Here is a 13015-nt window from a genome sequence, read left to right as displayed (position 1 = left end):
ATTTTACACTTTTTCGACCGAGTGCCCCCACCGGGAATCGAATCCGGGATCATTCGCACCGAAGTCGAGAGCGTTAGCGACTACGCTACGCGGGGCCGCATGATGGCGTAAGTGTGAGTTTAAATGATATTGAATTTAGCCAAAAATACTTGAACTTATGAGGTCGGCACTAACGAATTCGGAGCTCACGTTCACTCAAGCCCAACTTCACGAAGTGAGCGTGAGGTTGAGTGAGCGTGATGTCGAAATGATGGCTTGAGTGTGCGTTGAGTGAGGTTATTTCAAATTGGGCACCTTTGGCCATTCGTTTTAATCAAATAACTACAAACTGACAATGAAGTCTCACTTTTTGCGCGTGCAAATTTTTAAATTTTGACGACCAGTGAGTGCGTGAACATAATCGTATTTCATATGCCCTGTTTTGTATTTCAGAATCCCAATAAATCAAAATTTCTCTTACAATTTTCTTTTGTGTACGAATGCCACGTAAGAGTTCGCATGTTTAGAAAGTTCAAAAGAGTTTGTTAATGCAACCTCGTAACCAGGGGCGTCATTTCAGACTTCGCTTGGGGGGGAGGGCAAGAGCACCACCGACATAAGACTTTCACGTTTTGTACTAGTATATTAGTAGGCAATCTATTAAAGTATATGTATTCCTCAAACTCTTGGGGGGGGGACAAATGCCCCCTCCTGCCCCCCTAAATGACGCCCCTGCTCGTAACTCCCTGTAGAGCTATTCCAGTGCTACTGTTGCTGAGTCGATTTTAAGGTGAGTTCTGATGTTGTCGAACCTTATTGGATGAAAGCAAACGGACGTTCCATTTTAAGAATATTGTATTTATCTACTTAATACCACATGTGACATGACTCTCGAGTCACACAGTACATCACGTCGAAGGATTATAAAAACTGCGTATATTGTGTGTGGTAACTGTTGTATACAGTATGTTGGCGTATCACAACGAGATTATTTGATATCAAAGGAACTTTGGAACAAACTTGATAACTAATACAGACTGATTCTTCTGAAATTAACGAGGACTCTCTAGGCCCTGAAAGCCACGTAACATTTCCTGTTTTCTGTAAGTAATGCATGTATATTTTTCTACGGAATTCTTTTGTGTATTTCTGAATTTCTTTATTTGTGATTTATACTAGTATAATAAAACTAACGGATGAGGTAATACGTGTATTATGCTTATTCGACTCCTAATGGTTCCGTAACTACTAGACCAACGTGAGCAAAACTTTCATTAGTATTTTTACTAGAACTTCAGAATAGTTATAGGCTCGAATCACAGTGCTTTGGCTCCATCTAATGACAAATATTGTGCAAAGAGTACTGTTAAAGCGTATGACTCAAAATTGTATTATTACATGTAGCTTTCAAGCCGTCGATCATACGCCCTAAATGAAGCTTGTTGATACATATAATTATCATAAACTTCCTCGCAGTGTTTCTTCATGCATATTTTAAGGGTATAATCCCCCGTATTTACCAAACCGCCCCATTTTGAGCTAAGATAAATTAAACTGCGATTATTTGCCACTTTTGTGTAGTTCACGTATTATCAAAAGAATGATAGACTTCGGCGAACTACGCACACGCCAATAGAGCCCTGCATATTTTGATTTTGCCTCCCCTCATCCTCTCAGCCAAAATTGCCTGGAAGAAGGCGTGGTAGAATGCAGGAAAAAGAATTTTTGTTTGTTTAACCTTCTAAACAGCTTATATGTGCAAACTAAACTCAGCATAAGACTATAGGAACTTTTCAATACACAATAAACGCAAATTACACTTACAATTACCTACATTACACATGTTACATTTACTTTCGGAAATTCTACACGGAATGGGGTGAAATAAGTTGTTCAAAATTTATATGGAACAACTGCGCTGACTTTCCATAATTTATCGATGGTGCAACGTGTTATGTATTTTCTAATTGATTTGCTTTTAGTTAATTTTTTATGAACACTATCATAAAAGGCTGTGCTCGATTCTATTCACAATATTATAGTTTCTTTCTTTTTCTTCCTTTTTTTTTTTTTATTCTGTTGGCTGCCTTTGGCTAGGCCAGAGATAGGCAAGGAAGGGGGCAGTGTGTTCCATGGTTGCCTTTGCACTAACACATTTGAAACAAACAATTATATTTTAAAGGTTAGAAATTATAACCTCCATCTCAATGTTTTAATTGCTTATTAATATTATTATTTATTTATTTATTTATTTATTTATTTATTTATTTATTTATTTATTTATTTTTTTTTTTTTTTTTGATAATGGCAAGTGAGAAATATTTATTTAATTTTGGTTTCTATCAAAGTAAAAATCTTGCGGGTGCTGGAGCCCCGGAGCACCCACGTAGTCGGCGCGCATGATATAGAGAACATACGAGATAATAGGAAACTTTCTCTGAGCTGCTCAGGCGCACACCGAAAATTTTTGTTGGAAAGGGTCCAAACTTTGGCACAGGGACTCCAATACTACAAATCACTATGTCTATGTAGTATTGAATGGGTATTATTCTGCATCTGAAAAGATGATAAGTAAATGCAAAATACTTCCACCTATATTTTCAGGGGAAAAATGATAGAACTAGATTGTTTTTATAAGTGAAAGAGTACAGATGGAGTATAAGATCAAATTTTCATGCTACATCAATCATTTGCTCTTAAACGTAACAACAGAAATGGATGTAGATATCGCAGCCCTTGTAAACACTGTTAATCACCCTCATTTGTCATGTTGGATAGATATGTACACTCATGTCCAAAATTATTGTCGCATGTCTAAAAATATGTTGTTCTAGGAATATAATTTGTAACGAATCCGCCTAGAATTTCTTACAATGTTAGTGTGTGTATAATCGGCAAAGACATGTATCTGGTAAATTTCATGTCAAAAGAGTAGTAAGTAAGAACAATAAAACGAAAATAAAACTTTCTTGTCAATTTAGCAACATTTTGTTTTACTCTTTCTCATTTTCGTATTTATAATTCTTTTCCTTTGAAATTTACCACAAATAAACATTTTCCGATCTTACATATAGTATCAGTATTAAAAGTACCCTGCAAATTCATTATCAAATTATATTCTTACAAGAAGACAGTTATAGATATGCAGTTATAGACAATCATTTTGGACATGAGTGTGCCTAATATTTCAAATACATTTTTTATATTTTTCTTTTTTAATAATAATAATAATAATAATAATAATAATAATAATAATAATAATTATTATTATTATTATTATTATTATTATTATTATTATTATTATTATTATTATTATTATTATTATTATTATTATTATTATTATTATTATTATTATTATTAACTGCGGCCCTCCACCTTACTAGTATAGATGGTTATGGCCCTCATTCTCATTATAATTGGACACCACTGTTATAGAGTTTCGAAGATCTATTGATGAGTGCAGGCGCTCACACAGAAATTTTTGTTGGGGTAGTCTAATGCTTCAAGACACTACATATATGTAGTATTGGAGGGTACTATTCTGCACCCGAAAAGACGATAAGTAATTGTTAAATACTTCTACCTATATTTTCAGAAAAAATGATAGAACTATACTACGAAGAGAAAGAGTACAGATGAAATATAAGATCAAATTTTCATGCCACGTCAATCATTTTCCAGTTAAACAAGGATAGTTTTATTGAAAAAGTGTGCAAATGTATTTTGAGCAGTGGCGTATTTACGATTTTGTTTCGGGGGGCTTTCCCTGGAAATGTGAAAATTCTGCAAGATATTTCATTTACTTTACTATAGTAAGATTTCGGGAGGGGGGATTAAGCCTGGAAGCCCCCCTTAAATACGCCACTGATGTTGAGTTAGAAAGTTTTGGGGGACCCGGACCCGGTGCACCCCCCGTGGGTGCGCCCCTGGATGAGTGAACCAATGAATTTACTATATTATCCCTAAATATGAATATATACGAACATAGTTAAACAAAATCGTTACAGTAGTTTCACATGTTTTTTAAAAAATGTTCTTCCTCCAGTAAAGTATCCATATTTGTGGAAAATAACAAGAGAAGACGACCTCGTCTCTGGAGAACTTTCTGAAAACTTGAAGTTTAATATGTATTTTTGGGTACGTTGAACGGTATACATTTGGACGAACACACTGTGAAATCTCGAAAATGATTATTTTCGATATTCACTGTACTTTCTTCTCTCCTATCCTGCAAACTAAGTAAAAGGAATCATGCAAACTAAGAAAAGTGCTGTTTAGTTCTATTGTCACTGAAGAATTAAAGCATTCGATCTGTACATGGCAATAGGGATGCGCACGAGACAAGATCTGTGGTTGTCTCGTCTCGAAAATGTGTTGTAAAAGTGATGTCTCGACTCGAAAAATGTATATTTCTCTATTGGAAGATCCATGTCTTGACTCGAATTTTGTCAGGAAAATCCTGTCTCGACTCGTATCGTGCGCATCCCTACAGGGCAACATCAAACTTCAGCATAATTTTGCAACGAAGTGAAAAATATCGAAATATCACAAAATATGAAGACATTGTTATATCAAAATGCCGAAATATCGTAATACCGTAAACTGGGGTTACTTGGAAAATCTGGGGCTATTTGGAAAACTGACATTTTTGGTGTTATGTGGCAGGCACGTAGCCAAGGGGTGGGTGATCTTGCATCGTTTGGCCTAATCCTCGTTTCGCCTAACCAATTATCTGACACTTTCATGACAGATAAAAGATAAGCTTTATGTCCGCCATTTTAGGCGAAATAAGGATACTCGTTTGGCCTAATCCTCGTTTTGCCTAATCCTCGTTTTGCCTAAAATGGTGGACTATAAAAAAATCGCGGAGATAAAACTGGAGGGAAATTTTTCGGAAAAAAATATTCCATACTATGTGAAGAACTGAGAAATACAAATTAGTTTTCCCATAACTAATTTGTAATATTACTATTTGCTTTCGGAAAAATGTTTCGACAACTGTACAGTTACTTTTCCTTCCATTTTGAGAATATTAATGCCCCCACAGGGTGTATAGTGACTATATTTGAGATGAGAGAAACACAAAAAGTTACACCTGTTATTAATTTTATTTAAAGGTGAGTGCTGTTCAAAAGTAACTTTTAGTTTGCAGTTTGTTTCCAAATATTTAATATTGTCAAATGGTACTGCTAATCGGTACGTTAAAGGAAATATAGTTTGTGTGTTTCTTTCTTATGTAGGTGCAAAAGTTATTTTATTGTAGGTTTTGCTGATCTTTCAGACGATTTCATTCCAGTTTCAACGCTTTTTTGAAACTGTTAATGCAATATAAGAGATCCGATTGTGATTCTATTGTAATTACAATTCGTATGAAATTTGTAACTATTTCGAGCTAGATCTGACAAAAGATCCCTAAATTTGCTAATAGCTTAACAATGGACAATTGTGATCGCAATGAGTGATTTGTGAGAAATCGCTCCGCTGACAAATTGCTCTTTGGATAATTCCACAATTCAAACATCTCAATGTGTTACTGACAAAGAAGAAAAATATATTTCATTTCTTATTATTACTTTTGAAATTACAACTTTTGAGTTGAATTTCCACTCGTTTCACATACTACCAGGAATGTCCATAGCATAAGTCTCTGAAATGCACAATGAGATTGAAATCCGGGCTTCTCGGTGGTTGTTTCAGCAGGAAGAATTTGAATGCTTCTCCAAACAGATGGTGGCCAACCGGGATCTGTTACGAGAGTGGTTGTCCTGCTGGTACACTCCATTTCCACTCGTATGGCAGAAATAAAGATATAGTTGACTTTGGTGATCTTTGTACTTCGATACAATACGGGTGAATAGTAGGTACCAAAGGTCCAAAACATTGCTTACAGAAAAACACTATAAATCAACGTGGTCTCCGTTATCTTGTACAATTCAAACCTGACATGATTTCGTTGGGCTGGCACCAAATTATAGATCATTATCGGCATGATGAAATTGAAATTGAGACTCATCGCACCAGGGTTTGCTGGTTTAAACCAGCTGTTAAAATAAATAAATAAATAAATAAACCAAAAAACGAAAAATGTTCGTAAAAGTGTAATTGTTCGTAAAATCTTGATAAACACTCATTTATGGGTTATCACGTTTTACTCCCGTATATTATTCGTATTATATTCAGACCTAAATTCCCCATTCATTACTCAAACAGATTATACTACAAAAGCAACTTTTTTTAAAAGTTAATAAATGTTTATTTTGTGATTTTTTGTAGTTATTATTGTTATATAATTGTAATCGAAGAAAAATTCTAAATATTGTTTCGTTTCAATGTTTACTATTGATAAAATACATCGAAATGCTGTAGTTTTTTGGGGAGAGGAGGGTTCATACAAATCCCACGAGAGGCATTTATTGAAATCAAAAGTATCTTTGGTATTTATTTATGTATAAATGGGTCAGAGCCAAAGTGAACTCAAATAATTCGTATCTTTATTCACTTTTCATACACATATGCAAATTAAGTCTACTTCTTCTTCTTCTCGTTGTATTTCTCTATCTTGGACTAAATTAGTTCTTCTGTACTCTGCAGCATTTTGAAATTGTCCATATGTAATTCTGTATAATAGTTTCACTTGTGCAACTGGTTATCTTTTTGTCCTTCTGAAATAACTCTTGACAGTTGCATTAAGTACCTAAAGATCAGCACAACGTATTTTTACCAGGAGTCCTTCATGAGTGAGTCGGCAGACAAATCGCATTTGTGGTCAATTAGTCCCGGTTTAGAGTTCAAATGGAGGACAATTTCTCTCGGATGTAAGCCCAGAAGCGGTTTCATTCCGCTTTAAGCTTATGTGATTTCTTCCAGCATAACCCAGTTGTTGCATAATAACACCAACATGAAACAAACTTCTCTCCATATGTGATATAAATACATACAGCAAATTATTTAAACAAAAAACCTGGTTTAAACAAAAAAAATACCGGGTTTAAACAAAAAACGGGTTTATTGTTGTTGTTTTTTTTTTTTAAAAAAACAATGTTTTTGACAACCCTGCATCGCACCATGCTACTCGTTTCTATGGTCCAGTCACGGCATTCTGTTGCCAGTGTAAAATATTAACCGTAGTGACATATAATGACAAGTCGTGGGTTATCGGTTTCTGAAGTCATACGATGAAGCGAACGTTGTCTACTAATTTTAATCTATATATTTTGCATTTCTTAATTCTTTATATACTAGGGAATTTTCTCTTATATAATTTCCCTCTAGTTGAATTTCCACAATTTTTTCTTATTGTCCACCATTTTAGGCGTAACGAGGATTAGGCCAAACAAGGATCCTTTTTTCGCCTAAAATGGCGGACACAAATCTTATCATTTATCTGTCATAAAAGTGTCAGATAATTGGTTAGGCGAAACGAGGATTAGGCCAAACGTGGCGACACGGGGGTGGGTCCGGGGGTCCGGACTCCCCTCTTCGAAACCAAAAATAAAAAATAAGGAAGGATGAAACAAAAAGAAACGAGAAAAAGGAATCAGCATTAAAAATAAAGCTACAGTAAGCTCTTTCTCTCATTTCTCTTTCTTATGAGGAACTTTGTGTGGAGGAAACGGGAAGGGGGGTCAAGTTAAAAATGGATATTATTGTAACGGAGCATTCCGAATTCCATTTAGCTCTATGCTAATCCTATGGATTACAAATGAGGAGTGTATTTCCAAAACATGCTAAATCCAAAAATGCCCGATTTTGAATTGAATATGGAAGAGTATACTATGGAACCTCTTACGTGAAATTTTGTAATTATTTTTTGTCAAAACACATTATTTTCTGTGGTAAATTATGTTTGAAAAATCTCACTTGCGATAGTGTTTCAGTGTAAAAACATATAGTTTTGTTTTTTTTGGGGGGGGCGGGGGGGCTTCCTGAAGATTTCTACCAAAGGATTTAGCATGTTTTTGAAATACACTCCTCAAATGAAGATTGATAAACCGGTTCAATCAGATAGGCTGTCAGGTAGAACCTAAGAAATGGCTCAACCAATAACATGAGATTGCCACCATAGATTCCAGTTACACTTGTTAAAGAAATCTTTAATTTCGCGGCTACACTTAACCATTTTATAAGATGTCTACTGCCGAAAGAGATCTCGTTGCTATCCTTGATGGTATTAATGGAAGATAAGAAAAAAAAGAAGAAAGAAGAGAAGAAGAACCGAGTTCGAATGACCTCGAAAGACTATATCTTTTTTAATACATGTTTATGTTCTTTTACTCGAGATCTCTTCATAGTTTGATATTAAAATACTTACTAACATATCCTCATTTTATTGTCCTAACAAACCAATATAGGTATGTTGCCAGTAAAATAGTTTAGATTAATCGAGCCCCTTGTATGTAATCACAGTACTTCGTATCACGCCTCCCCCCCCCCCCGCCACACTACGAAATCCTGGCTAAACGAACCAATATATGTCACCAGTAAAATATTTTAGAATGATCGAGCCCCTGGTGTCATAATCACAGTGTTTCGTCACGGACCCCCCCCTATTACGAAATTCTGGCTACGTGCCTGTATGTGGTATAGTAACGAAAGAACTATGACAGGTACGTCGTTTTTTCCCCCCAGACCAATGAAAAGTAGGCACCTAAAAGAAACAATCCGTATTATTTCTTATTTACAGACTGGCCTAAAAATTCTCACAGCAATTGATACTTGTTTTGTGTGTGTGTTTTTTTTTTTCTTCTGTAAATTGTCCCTTTTTCCGTAATGAAAAGTGATTTTTTCCTGGTTGTGCTAAATATCATTGCTTTCAGAAGTTTCTTAATGAGACAAATTAGTTTTACATTTTCACTTCCTTTCTGGGACAATTTGTGGCCATTTTTTTAAAAATTATTTCCTTTCGTTTTTGTACTAAAAATGATGATACTGTTCAAAGGATAGACCGATGACTATTAAAGTTTTTCCTGAACCTACCTACAACCGCAGAGAACAAGTTGTTTTTCTATATGACTTTGCAGCAAAGAATTTCAATATGTGAAGTTTTGTTCTCATCGCACTGTGTTACATTATTATTATTATTATTATTATTATTATTATTATTATTATTATTATTATTATTATTATTATTATTATTATTATTATTATTATTATTATTTTAACAGTAAAATATGATATTTTTGCAAAGGGTTACCATAAATGTACACTTGTAAAAATGGTACCAGGTAATTACTAATCTGATACATACATAAATTTCATAAAATTACGTAGGGCATGTTTTAGTGTCTTAAAGAAGTCTCAAGAGCTTATGCGTGTATTAGCATTTATCAAACTTGCATTGTTTGAAAAACTACCGTTTATAAAAGCATTACAAAAACATTTTTTAAAAAAAACTAATTCTGTAGGCCTTCAGGAAAACAAGCTTACCACTATAGGAAAGTTTAGATTGGTTCAACAATTTGTTGTGTTTAACTAAAAGGTTATGTTAAAAAGTCTCTTTTTTACTTAAAACAGCCTAGGAACACATTACTATGAAAGAAACATAGGCATGTTGCATATCAATCTTCTCAGGAAAGTGTGATCTTGCAAGTGGTTCTTTCCAAATAGTCTCATCTTTCACACAGCTCTTACTATTATGAAAAAATACCCAGGTATATAATTTCCAAGTAGCCCCGCTTTTGGGGCTATTTGGAAACAGTACATTTTGGCTCCTGGGAGGCTTCAGTCTCAGTAAAATTTTGTTATGACTGCAGGAAAAGGTACGGCAACATGGACTACGCTCTAGAAACATCACAAGAAGAAGAAAAGTTAATTGCAATAAATAACAAGGGATAATACGAAAAAGAAAAAAATTCCAAGTTACCCCAGTTTACGGTACCGAAAAATATTGTAATAATGAAAAATATCATAATATTGAAAAGTATTAAAATATCATAAAATACCGAAATATAGAAAAGCTATCTTAATATTCATAGAACGATTGATGTATCGAAGTATCGCACTCCTAAACTGTGATCTTCATTTAGAGGAATATGACTAGTACACCTTACAATTCTGAAGTCAATCATATCCTCCGATGTTATCTGAACAGTTTACGGGACTCCATTTTCTTGCAGGATAATGCTCATCCTCATGTTGCCTGGGGAACTTAACGTATCTTTCTTGGTATACATCTTGTGTTAGGTCTCCAGATGTAAGATGGCTCTGACTATCGTCCAGCTTACCTAACATCTACTACAAGGATTACAACCGGAAGACCACATCCAGACAGACATTTAGCACTTATACGACTGGTTATCTGCCCGAACTACTGTTTGTGTAGTCGCTCAAGCTGGTTATATGTGCTATTAAGATGAATACTATACACTCTTCATAACATACTTGGGATGTTTAATGGTGGCCAGATTGGATGAAAATTATCTACTATTTCCTTCTTCGTGTATACCAACTTTGGGTCAACTCCGTGATTTTCTACTGTGTATTCTCAATTGCGTTTCCAGCAGTGTTATTTATAACGTACTAGAAAGAAGTATTTTATCAGATGTTTTACCATAAAAAAATAGTTCATTGCACGAAATAAGAACCTCATTTTTTAGTTCTTTTTTCCCATCTGCTAGTGCAGTATTTTGGGATGTTGCAATAGTGGCAAATAGTGGAGTGAAATTTTCGAAGAACTATTAAAATACACACATGTATACATTCCGTAAATTCTAAGATGAATTCTCACATGTTTTAATTGCATTCACTTGAATGCTATGGGCATAAACATGTTTGGAATCTCTAAAAATTAGAATAGAATCGAGTACTTTAATAGTCATTAGACTACCTAGTACCAATAGATTTCGTCAAGAACATAATCTAAAATGTAAGAAAAGAAGAAAAATCACACCCACCCACCCACACACACACACACACACATACACACACATACACCCCCCCCATATATATATATATATATATATATATATATATATATATATATATATATATATATATATATATATATGTGTGTGTGTGTGTGTTAAACTATTACATCTTAACCAAAACAAATCAAAAAATATACAATACAATAAATGTTTCTGAATATTATGATTTGTCATTCTTTTTTTAAAAGAACAACAACAACAACAAAAGAATCAGTATTTGGCATACCTTTAGTAGAACGTTCTTCTTTTGCCATTTATAAACGTCCTTTGTACTTGTAGTGTCCCCATAAAAAGTGTGAGTGAAACGCATAATACACTGACGTCATAATCTCCTCGCCTACAGATCTTTTAAATGTCTTCTATAAATACAAAACACGAGCGAGTTTCTTGCATAGTTCCTGAGTATGTACTGTCTAGTTCAATTTCGAACATCTAAAAATATATACCAAGCAATTTTACATAATCTTGATTATTTAAGATACACGGTGATTTATTTAATAAGAACAAATTATTGAGTTCCCGTTGTATTTAATACCAAGCTATTTGATATAACCCATTGAGAAGAAGTGTAGTGGTGTCATAGTGATGTCGGTAGACAATTAGATAGATCGTTCATATAAACTAAAAATAAGAAGGTGCCTAGTACTGAGCCCTAAGGAACACCAGTCAATTTCTAGTTTATCTATTTATCTGCCATCGAGTAAGTATAGTTCAATAGTAAGGGGATAGTACAATATAATTTATACCATGGCACTGTCATTCTTAAAGCAAGATATCATATACTACTGTGTTAAAAGCTAAAGTCAATCAAAGTAGAGCATGTATATAAGCCGAACTCAAAATCATTCATTTTCAACAGTCTCGACACCATTAATAATGGATAGATCCGATCTGAATTGAAAATTCCCAACAATAATTAACGAATTCTGTTCAAAATAAGGTTACAATTTTTTTTACAGTATCCTTTAATTTTAGAAAACACTGGAATAAGAAAAACAGAGCGGTAGTGATAAAAAATTATCTCTATCATTCTTTTGTAAATACGTACTGTATAGTTACTTTTAGGCCGTCATGAAAAAGTATCATTATTTAATGTCCAATTAACAACATACATAATTGAGAAAGCTATTATATCAATTATATCCTTTGTAACAAAGTTAGGTAAAAAAAAATTATCTTTACTATAAGAATTTTTCATTTTTGACGCAATAATTAGAATTTCTTCTACACTAACCCGCGCTCATTTAAAGCTGAAGTGGTTAAATTGTAGTAAACTTTGCCTGCCATAATGTAATTGTTAAGATTATCTACATAATTCAGGAAATTACTATTTAAATGTTGTTTATTGTTCACAAAGTAACTATTAAACTCGTTGGATGTAATACTTGGCAACTTATTTTCGTACTTTATCTTAACCCTCGCAGGACCAAGCGTCAATCCGTTTCGCTGTGGACCAAGGGGGGGTTAAAAAATGTCCACTGCATTATTGCAGTTAAATGAGATTTTATTGTTGTGAAATTTAGTATAATTAACAAATACACCTTTTCATATAATATTTATGATTGTCCACATGAGTATTTAGGCTTATTTGTACGTAACTGTATGCTGAGTATTATTCAATAAAAATAATTGGACGGATGATACCATACATAGCTTTCATATATTATTATGTGAAGCTAATACTAAATTTATAATCTTGGCAATGTTTACATCACACCAATTTTGAGTTCTTGAACAATGTACGCCACTGTTCATATGCTATTGATGTAAGTAACTTTGTAGTGCGAAACTTTTCACGGAATATTCAATCGGAGTTTTCAGTGTCGAGCTGACAATTCTCGCAAATGTTTACTTTCTCACTATGTTTCCCACAAACAAATCTGCTGCATTTGGTACACACGATTGTTGTTTTAGGAAGCTTGTTTTGTTTTTCACGTTTCGTTCTCGTCTGGGAGTTGCATACATGACACCTACCTTTGACTGTTTTTGCAGACCGTGCAATGCCCTGACGATGTATGGTGATTTTTCTCTTCAGTACGTTTTCCATTGAGGAAACAATATTACGCTGCATACCCCTAACATTTTTGGTGCGTTCTTCAATGTTTGGCTTG

At 34.0% G+C, this 13015-nt stretch overlaps 1 protein-coding gene across 1 annotated transcript in view; it reads left to right on the top strand.

Moving 5' to 3' along the window:
* Positions 1-905: 905 nt before the first annotated feature.
* LOC145678547 (pyruvate kinase-like) overlaps positions 906-13015 on the top strand; it is a 145751-nt gene continuing 133641 nt past the window's right edge. The window contains exon 1 of the mRNA XM_081748830.1: positions 906-1082. The gene's annotated coding sequence lies outside the window, so the exon portion shown is untranslated. The remainder of the gene's footprint in view (positions 1083-13015) is intronic.

Source organism: Thermobia domestica, chromosome 2 (assembly GCF_964235325.1).
Source record: "Thermobia domestica chromosome 2, izTheDome1.hap1.1, whole genome shotgun sequence".
Classification (NCBI taxonomy): domain Eukaryota; kingdom Metazoa; phylum Arthropoda; class Insecta; order Zygentoma; family Lepismatidae; genus Thermobia; species Thermobia domestica.
This window is presented reverse-complemented; position numbering and strand designations above follow the sequence as displayed.